The sequence below is a fragment of the Nicotiana tomentosiformis genome, chromosome 3, assembly GCF_000390325.3.
Source record: "Nicotiana tomentosiformis chromosome 3, ASM39032v3, whole genome shotgun sequence".
NCBI lineage: Eukaryota > Viridiplantae > Streptophyta > Magnoliopsida > Solanales > Solanaceae > Nicotiana > Nicotiana tomentosiformis.
This window is the reverse complement of record NC_090814.1, coordinates 112,693,931-112,704,564: the sequence shown is the minus strand read 5'-3', so window position 1 is coordinate 112,704,564 and position 10,634 is coordinate 112,693,931.

Sequence of the window (10,634 nt, the reverse complement as noted above, 5' to 3'; positions counted from 1 at the left end):
ATCACTTGAACATTGTAAAAGTACTGAGTGCATGAAGGAAGTAGTGTGAGAAATAAAAGAAAAGAGATGTCAATCGTGCTTTTTAGTGCAAAATAGAAGCCGTGTTAATGACATATCTTGTGTTGTTGATGTGTAACTAATTTTATGAACATGCCTAGAAAATTGTTGAAAATATGCACAACCTTAAGAGATATGTATGCAAGGCAGGGGTACATTAAGGAAGCATTGTCGATTTTGAATTTACCATACAAAGATGGTTATGGTGGGGATACTATGGTTAATGGCTTGATAATACATGGTGATGCTGGGAAGTTCTTGGCTTTGGTGTGTAATTTAGAAAGGGAGAATGCAATTTTATAAAAAGAAGGAAATGTACTTAAGTATCAGGTGATGGTAGCGCCATAGGGAGTTGAGTCATTGTTGCCCATATTATCCTACATGTCCCTGAGTCTACATTACAACCATAGAAAAGTCCTACTTGATCTTTACTTGAGATGCCTACATTAGTGGATAGCAACAAAATGGGCAAGCTTATGGTACTGTTTCATGTGCATGTGAAAAATTCATTGCTGAGTGTGATAGTTCTTGATTGCTAATTGCCACATTGTTATGTGATTAATTATATGATGTGTGAGTTCTAGGGCACTTCTTTGCTTGTGAGGCACATTGGAATTTATGTGGTCACGAAGTTTCGATTTTTCAATGTGTGAGTATGAGTAAAAGAAAGGACCTCTGAATTTCATGGTTGATCTTAGCAGAATCTGCTTGTTGAGAAGTTTTGAATTAATTTTGATTGCTTATGTGTTAAGATTGAACCCTTTTTCTTCTTTTCTCGAGGACGAGCAAAAGCTTAAGTGTGGGGTAGTGATATTTGGCATAATTCTCTATATTTTAATAGTAGTTTAACCTCATTCTCAAGTGTTCTTGAATAGTTTAGTGGTTAAAACTCACCAAAATTGTGCCTAATTGATGCTCTTTGGTTGATAGGGAGTTGAAAGAAGAATTTAAGGAATTTTTAAAGTTTTGGGACGAAAATCTTCTCAAATTGAAGAAAAAGACAAAGTGCAAAAACAACGCATTTTCCCTATAATGTGCGCTCATCTGGACAAGATCAAATCTAGAGCGCACGGTGCGCGCGCGAGTCTGGCGCGCGGACAGGAATTTCTTGGCAAAACTTATAAGGATATTTTGGTCTTTAGAGTAAATTTTACACGACATCTTGACCTTGAAAGTTTGGCCTCCCAGTCGACATCTTGACCTGGAAAGAAGAGCACTACTTTCGAAGCAAGTAAGGGCTTGGAAGAGTCCAAAAAACCATCCTGATCGAAGATTTGAAGAGTTTCTCTCAACTTTTCTTATTTTCATTTATTATGGAGATTGTTTTGAAAATAGTCATTATGTTTTTTAGTATAAACATGAGTAGCTAAATTCCCTACCTAGGGTATTGATGAACCTGTTGTTGGGTGATTTTGAGTAAATATTCCTGAATCGTTGGTACTTATTCTATTTGTTTGGTTGCGGTTTTAATGAATTCAATTGTTTGAGCCCGCAATTGTTTATGCCCTATTTCTTGTTATTCTTGGGATATATTGACAAGGTTGGGTCAGTCAAATACCAGTACTTCGGGTTGAATTAAGGAATTACTTAACCCGATTTAGAATCATTATGGGGACATCATGATTCAACTGTGACTTAGAATTGGACGAGTTTATTATCTTGACTATTTTGGAAAAAAATAGTTCAAGAATGGTATCGTTAGTAGTTGGGAAACTCTAGCGAATAACTTTAGGTCCATGGTTGATAGAGTCAAATAAAGTTTCAGGATTTCACTCAGAGTTAACCAGGCAATTGGGGGATTCTCTACCTTAGGCCTTTTTATCATCTATAACTTTCTTAAGTTATTCTTGACTTCTAGGTTGGTTTGTTGTTAGTTAGTCGAATCTAATTCATTAGTTAATAGCCACAAAAATCCAAGTATATTTGCCCCTCTTTGTTCAACATAGATTATTTGGTAATTGAGTCAACTAGAACGCTTCATAGCTCCCTGTGGGATTCGACCCCGACTCATAGTTGGGTAAATTATATTGTATACGACCGTAGCATATATCTTATCGAGTTGTATTTTGGATGTCATCAGCGGCCACTTATCCTTTTTAGGACTAGAGTTGAGCGTGATCAAATTTTGGCGCCGTTGCCGGGGATCGAACCCAGGTCACCCGTGTGACAGGCGGGAATACTTACCACTATACTTACCCAGATCAAATTTTGACGCAGTTGCTGGGGAACTAACGATGTAGTTGTAGCTGTACATATTACTAGGTTTCAAGTTTGAGCTTTTATTTTGTTTTGTTTTGTTTTATGTTTTTTAATTTTATTTTATTTTACTTGTTTATTTGAGAAACATGACATGTTGAAATATGGAAGTTTAGGTGTTGGTAATTTTACTTTTGATTCGTATACATATTGTGAAGGAAACCACCCGTGGAAAAATTTTCAAAATGTTCTTGAGAGCGAGTTATGTGCACCACTCAATCTTATTTGTGGAATGTGTGTGGTGGTCAAAATGGTCACTTTCATGGTTGTGCTTATATTTCTTATCCTCCCCAACCCCTTACTATGATAGTTATACTTTTTCTTGTGAAGTAAATATGAACATAGGACCTAGGGATGATGACCTGAAGGAGATCAAGGACATGCTAAGGTACCTTGTGGGATATAATAATGATATACAACTACAGATACAAAGGCAAGAGGCAACTATTCGCAACTTTGAGGCTCAAGTGAGTCAAATAGTTGAAGCTTTTAATGCTCAACAAGTTAATAGTATGGATAGTAGCCAGGGGCAGTGTACATTAGAGACAGAAATTGAGGTGCCAATTGAGGGGTCCAGAGTAGAACACCAACACTCTAACCAGCTAGAATTTGATGATGTCAATGTTGAAGAAATGATACTAGAGTCTGGCAAGGACATTGAGGATACAAATTTAGTTGACTCTAGTATAATTTGTGTCGAGGAGACTGAAAATCTTGAAGTTCAGGTATTTGAGCGTGTCAGACCTCATTCCAAATACTTCTCAGGATCATAATCATAAGTTTGAATCAAAGCTTGGGGTTAAATTCATAAGCTCGAGGTGGAAGCAGAAAGTGGTTCACGTCGTGCCGCGATGTTAAATCAGGCGCTTGTTGGGTGGCAACCCAACTTTACTGCTTTCTTTTATTTTTAGTTTTTTATAATTATTTTCTTATTGTATTATTTTTTTAGTGTCATTTTTGATTTTTTAGGAGCATGAGAAGCATAGCTATTGGAATGATGCAACAACAAGCCAGATGGTTAGAACTAAGTGTGGCGTGCCCGCACAGAGAAAAATACCCGGGGAGAAGTCTGAGTACGCCATGAGCTGCTAGTGCTTCGGCCTTTGGCCTACCATGGAGTTTGTTTTACCCTCTTATTGTTTATGTTGTGCATTGGGGACAATGCACAATTTTAAGTGCGGGGTGATGAGATTGTCTGGGTGACTTTCTATGCTATTTTAGTTGTGCTAGTTTAATTGATAATTATTTTTTAGAAAAACAAATTTGGACTTTTCTCAACGATGGATCTCCTAGACAGTTTTCTTGAGGGATTTAAGTCTAAACAAAAAATACAAAAAAATTAGAAAATAGAAAAATAATCTCCCGTGGCTTTTCTTCATGCCTTGGTTCTTTTTTTATAGGATGTAACTTGAGCCGTGTAGTATTTTTTTTAGAGTAGTATGTAGGAAATAAAGGAGAAGAAATGATGTGATTCACACTTTTTGACTTGTTTTATGGTTGCATATTTAGGTTCTGGTATATGTTTCACCTTCCCTTGATTTTAAATATAGGATTATGCCTTGAAAAAAATGAATAGCATGTAGTATGACTCATATGTCTTGGTTGTTTGACTTGTGTTCACTTTGTGCTTCATGCTTAATATATCTCTTGGCTGTGTGAATACTTATTTGATTGAGAGTCCGAACGAGACCGTCCTTAGTGAGTCATGTGCCATGTGTGAAGTGAGTTCTTTGTATAGTCCATGTTATTGCATTTGAGTCTAGAACTTGCCCGGAATATGAATTGAAGCGAAATCCTAGGTGTTGCTCGGTTTGAAAAGTGATGTTAGGCTTTCTTTGATCTTTTTGAGTTTTGTTGCTTATCACAAATAAAATCATCCTTAGTTACCCTTTTGAGCGTATAAGCCTTTCTTTTGGTACACGTATTACAAGCCTGTCACGATCCCAATTCACCCTCCCTAGGATGTCGTGATGACACATAGTATCTAAGACTAGGTAAGCCTAATAATTTGCGGAATATCATAATATAAAACTGAAGTCCAATTCTCAACACATGAAATAAATATAAAACTGCAAATCAATAATTACAATTCCCAAAATCCGGTGGAAATAAGTCACAAGCTTCTAAGAGCAAATACTAAGTGTCTCTATATATCAAGTCTAAAGAGAATAAGGGAAACAACATAATAAAGATAGAGGGGCGACTCCAAGGTCTGCGGACGCTGGCAGATATACCTTGAAGTCTCCACGTATAGTCCAACTCACTAGTATCTGTCCTGGTAGGAAGAACCTGGATCTGCACAAAAAGATGTGCAGAGTGTAGTATGAGTACGCAACAACGGTACCCAGTAAGTGCCAAGCCTAACCTCGATAGAGTAGTGACGAGGCCAGGTCAGGGCCCTACTGGTTTAAAAGAAAAGTAAGGCAGAAGATATAATAATATTTTGTAATGACTGCGAATTTAAAACAACGAGAAGTTTCAGAAAATAACAGCTCAGCAATTAGAGGTAACAACAGGGGCACTCCCGAGGTAGCGCCTCGTAGTCCCAAATGTAAGTACGCACGACATGGGGGATCTCCCGAGGTATCGCCTCCTAGTCCCAAAGTAAATATGTAGTAGTGGGGGATCTCCCGAGGAACCGCCTCGTAGTGCCAAAGTAAATATGCAGTACATAGGGATCTCCCGAGGAACCGCCTCGTAGTCCCAAAGTAAATATGCAGTACAAAGGGATCTCCCGAGGAACCGCCTCGTAGTCCCAAAGTAAATATGTAGCAGATAATAGAAGGAAACACGAATTTACAGCAAGAAATCCTACAGTTAAAGATTTAATTCAAATGAAGGGAAACAGGAAATTCAACTAAGCATGTTGCACAAATTGCAAGTAAGAGTTAAGGCACGTAGACATGCGATACTAGGTTATGATCACTACATATGCTAAGGCAACTCAGTTAAGGAATTTAAAAGAAGACAACTCAACAAGAATAGAAATTTTCCACAGTTAGCCCGTGTACGCACTCGTCACCTCGTGTACACGACACTCACATACCACATATTGTTACAACAGTACCAAATCCTAAGGGCATTTCCTCCACACAAGGTTAGATAAGTCACTTACCTCAAATCTCGCTCAATCAATCGATAAGGATGCATTTTCCTCCATTTTCCGACTCCGAATGGCCCAAATCTATCCAGAAGCAATTACATATCATGAATACAACTACAAGAAACTACTTTAAATAATGAAACTACGACTTAAGCAAAGAATCAAAAAATCGCCCCAAAAGGTCGACCCGGGCCCACGTCTCAGAATCGGGTAAAGGTCACAAAATACGAACACCCATTCGACCATGAGTTCACCCATACCAATTTTTACCAAAATCCGACAACAAGTCGCCACTCAAATCCTCAAATCAAACTCCCTAAATCCCTAGCTTCAACTCCCAAATTCCACCTTAAATACAAACTAACTAGGTGGGAAAATCATTAGGGAAACAAGATTATTGATCAAAAATAAATAGAAGGGACTTACCTCAAGAAATCACTAGAAAATTCTCTCAAAAGTCGCCAAGACCCGTGCTCAAAATGTCCAATAATGATAAATCACGAACCTTTGGTTTTATATACTACCCAGGCTTTTCGCTTATGCAACAACTTAACCGCTTCTGCGGCGTCGCAGAAATGACCACTCACCCGCTTCTGCAGGGGAACGAACACATCTGCGGTCTCAGCTGGACAGTCCCAATTACGCTTCTGCGGTGCCGCACCTGCGGCCCAAAATGCGCAGGTGCAATTACAACAGACATAGCGAAGATTAGCTATGCTCCAAGTCCAATTTTTGTCCGTTAACCACCCGGAATCCACCCGAGGCCCCCGCGACCTCAACCAAAAATACCAACCAGTCCTAAAACATCATACAGACTTAGTAGAGTCTTTACATCACATCAAACAATGCTAAAAATACAAATTGCATATCGATTCAAGCCTAATCAATTTTAAAACTTCAAACTTCTTTCTCCGACGCAGAAACCTATCAAATCAAGTTCGATTGACCTCAAATTATGCAAACAAGTCATAATTGTCAATACGGACCTACTCCAACTTCTGGAATCGGAATCCGACCCCGATATCAAAAAGTCCACTCCCAGTCAAACTTTCCAAAACTCATCCAATTTTCCAACTTTCGCCAATTGATGCTAAAATGACCTACGAACCTCCAAGTCCACATCCGAACATGCATCTAAGACCAAAATCACCCTACGGAGAGTATTGGAACCGTCGAAACTCCATTCCGGAGTTGTCTTCACACAATTCAAACCACGGTCGATTCCTACAACTTAAACTTATATTTTAAGGACTATGTGTCCCATTACACTATGAAACCAAAACCAAATCCTACCGGCAAGTTACGTAATCACAACATGAAATAGCGGAAGCAATAAATAGGGGTTCGAGGCTAGTACTCTCAAAATGACCGACCGGGTCATTACATCCTCCTCCTCTTAAAATAAACGTTCGTCCTCGAACGAGTATATCGACATACCTGAAGTGATGAAAAGATGAGGATAAAGGATGCGCATATCATCCTCGGTCTCCCAAGTCACCTCCTCAACCGGATGATCCCTCCACTGAACCTTCACTGAAGCGATGTTCTTTGACCTCAACTTCCGAACCTTCCTGTCTAAAATGGTCACTGGCTCCTCCACAAAAGATAGATCCTTGTCCAACTGGACTGAGCTGAAATCTAACACATGATACGGATTGCCATGATACTTCTGGAGCATGGAATCATGGAATACTGGATGAACTACAGAGAGACTAGGTGGTAGTGCAAGTCTGTAAGCCACCTCTCCAACCCTCTCAAAAATCTCAAAAGGCTCGATATATCTATGGCTCAACTTACCCTTCCTTACGAACCTCATAACACCCTTCATGGACGAAACCCGGAGCAAGACCCGCTGCCCAACCATGAATGCAACGTCGCGAACCTTCTGATCTGCATAACTCTTCTACCTGGATTGGGCTGTACGAAGTCGATCCTGAATCAATTTAACTTTCTCCAAGGCATCTTGAACCAAGTCTGTACCCAATAGACTAGCCTCACCCGACTCGAACCAACCCACTAGAGACTGGCACCGCCTACCATACAAAGCCTCATACGGCGCCATCTGAATACTTGACTGATAACTGTTGTTGTAGGTAAACTCTGCAAGTGGCAAGAACTGATCCCAAACACCTCCAAAATCAATCACACACGCATGAATCATATCCTCTAATATCTGTATAGTGCGCTCGGACTGTACGTCCGTCTGCGGGTGAAATGCTATACTCAACTTCACATGAGTACCCAACTCATGCTGTACGACTCTCCAGAACTGTGATGTAAACTGCGTACCCCGGTCATAGATGATAGATATCAGTACGCCATGAAGTCTAAAAATCTCGCGAATGTAAACTTGAGCCAGCTGCTCCGAAGAGTAAGTAGTAACCACATGAATGAAATGAGCCTACTTGGTCAATCTATCCACAATCACCCAAACTGCATCGAACTTCCTCTGAGTCCGTGGGAGCTCAACAACAAAATCCATAGTGATTCGCTCCCATTTCCACTCTGGAATCTCTTACTTCTGAAGCAATCCACCCGGTCGATGATGCTCATACTTCACCTGCTGACAATTTAGGCAACGAGCTACATATTCCACTATGCCCTTCTTCATCTGCCTCCACCAATAGTACTGCCTCAAGTCCTGATATATCTTCGCGACAATTGGGTGAATGGAATACCGCAAACTGTGAGCCTCCTGGAGAATCAACTCACACAAACTAGGGGTGGGTATAAAATTTGAAAAACTGAATTCCGAATCGGACCGAGTTAATTCAGTATTTCAGTTTTAGTTTTTTCGGTATTTTGTTATAATTCGGTATTAAATTTTTGGTTATTTGGTATAACGGTAAGGTCCTCTATATTAAGATTTTGATATTTCGGTATACCAAAATACTGAATTATTTAAGTATTTTATGTGCTTCCTAATTCCTATCCTAGTCCTACACTACCCTGCCCCCTAGCGCAGCCCAAAATTTTTCCCTTACTCTCTTAGTCTCTTTCCCTTGTTTCTAAGGATAGGAATTAGAAATTTAGAATTAGGTTTATCTTAAGTATTAAACAAAGAAGTGAAGAGCATATCGTCTGCCTGCGACTGCGAGAGTGCGAGTACGGCATGTGTGAAGAACAGATCGTCATGGCAACTTCACGACCTCGGCACCGATGACTCTCAAGTGTGACTGCTTGTTTCCTCATTTTTGACCTTCATTCTTCAATCTTCAACTCTTCAACAGCTTCACTACTTCTTCATTCTTTAATATTCAGTTTGCAGCTGTGTAAAGTGTAAACTTGAATTAAAAAATCTCCTGCTGGGTTTGAAATTTTGTTGGGCTGCTGCTTGTTAGTCGTTACTACTGGACTACTGGTTGCTAACTTTCTAGTTTCTTAGTTCCTTATTTTGCAAATAACCATGTGAATCTGACCCACTGATTATTCTTCTGCTTGATTCAAAATGTATGTATTGTTATTTGTTAGCCACAAATATTTGATGCTGTTATAGTTCCCTGAGCCATCTTGTGCGACTATGGCATAAAAAGGTTAAACAATTGACAGAGAAATTGAAGAGTTCCAGCTCAAGAAAGGAAGGGAAGTTCTGATGTACTACTAAGGTTATTATTTTTCCCTTTACTATTGCCAATTTGCCATGTTTGATGCTGCCGTCACTTTAGAAAGAGATGTAAATCAAGGTAGTATTCTATTTTTGTTTCTGCTTGCTTAGGCTCTTAACAGTGTTATTAGCACAATGTGATACATTATGTATCAAACCGAAACTGTACCGAACCAAAAAAAGAAATACCGAACCGTACCGAACTACTTTGGTACGGTATTTGGTATACACAATTGATAAATTGAATACCGAAATACCGAACCGAAGTACCGAATGCCCACCCCTAACACAAACCACCTACATTAGGCACACATAGCCTACCCTGTATCCGTAATACACCATCATCTCCAATAGTGACTTCCTTGGCATCACCGTGCTGAACTGTGTCCTTAAGGACAAATAGATGGGGGTCATCATACTGACGCTCTCTGATACGATCATAAAGAGAAGACTGAAAAAACAAACAAGCCAAAACTCGGCTCGGCTCGGAAACATCCAGTCTGACAAACTGGTTGGCCAAGGCCTAAACATCCAAGGCTAAAGGCCTCTATGCTACTGGTAGATATGCTTAACTGCCCAAACTCTCCACCTTGCGACTCAAGGCATCAGCCACAAAATTAGCCTTCCCGGAATAATAGAGAATGGTAATGTCATAATCCTTAAGCAGCTCCAACAATCTCCACTGCCGCAAGTTAAGATCCTTCTATTTAAACAGGTTATGTAGACTCCGGTGATCGGTGAAAACCTCACAAGGAACACAATACAAATAGTGCTGCCAGATCTTCAAGACATGAACGATAGCTACTAACTCGAGGTCGTGGACATGATAATTCTTCTCATGCACCTTCAACTATCTAGACACGTTGGCAATCACCCTACCGTCCTAAATCAACACCGCACCGAGACCAATGCGCGACACATCAAAATACACCGTATATGACCCCGATCCGGTAGGCAACACTAACACTGGGGCTTTAGTCAAAGCAGTCTTGAGCTTTTGAAAGCTCTCCTCACAATCCTCGGTCCACCTAACGGAGTACCCTTCTGGGTCAATCTAGTCATAGGTGTTGCAATAGACGAAAAACCCTCTATAAATCAACGATAATACCCCGCCAAGCCAAGGAAACTACGAATCTGTGTAGCTGAGGACGGTCTAGGCCAACTTTGCACTGCTTCAATATTCTTCGGGTCTACCTTGATCCCCTCACTCGATACTACATGACCCAAAAATGCCATTGAGTCTAGCCAGAATTCACACTTCATAAATTTTGTATATAACTTCTTCTCTCTTAAGGTCTAAAGTATAGTCCTCAGGTGTTGCTCATAATCCTCCCGACTCCGGGAGTACACCAGAATATCGTCAATAAACACAATGATGAAAGAGTCAAGATAGGGCTGAAATACACTGTTCATCAAGTGCATGAATACTGTTGGGGCATTGGTTAGCCCAAAATACATCGCAAGGAACTCATAATGACCATACCAATCCTGAAAGCAGTATTCAGGATATCTGGCTCCCGAATATTCAACTGATGATAGCCTGAACGCAAGTCGATCTTAGAGAACACTCTGGCACCCTAAAGCTGATCGAATAGGTCATCAATACGTGACAAT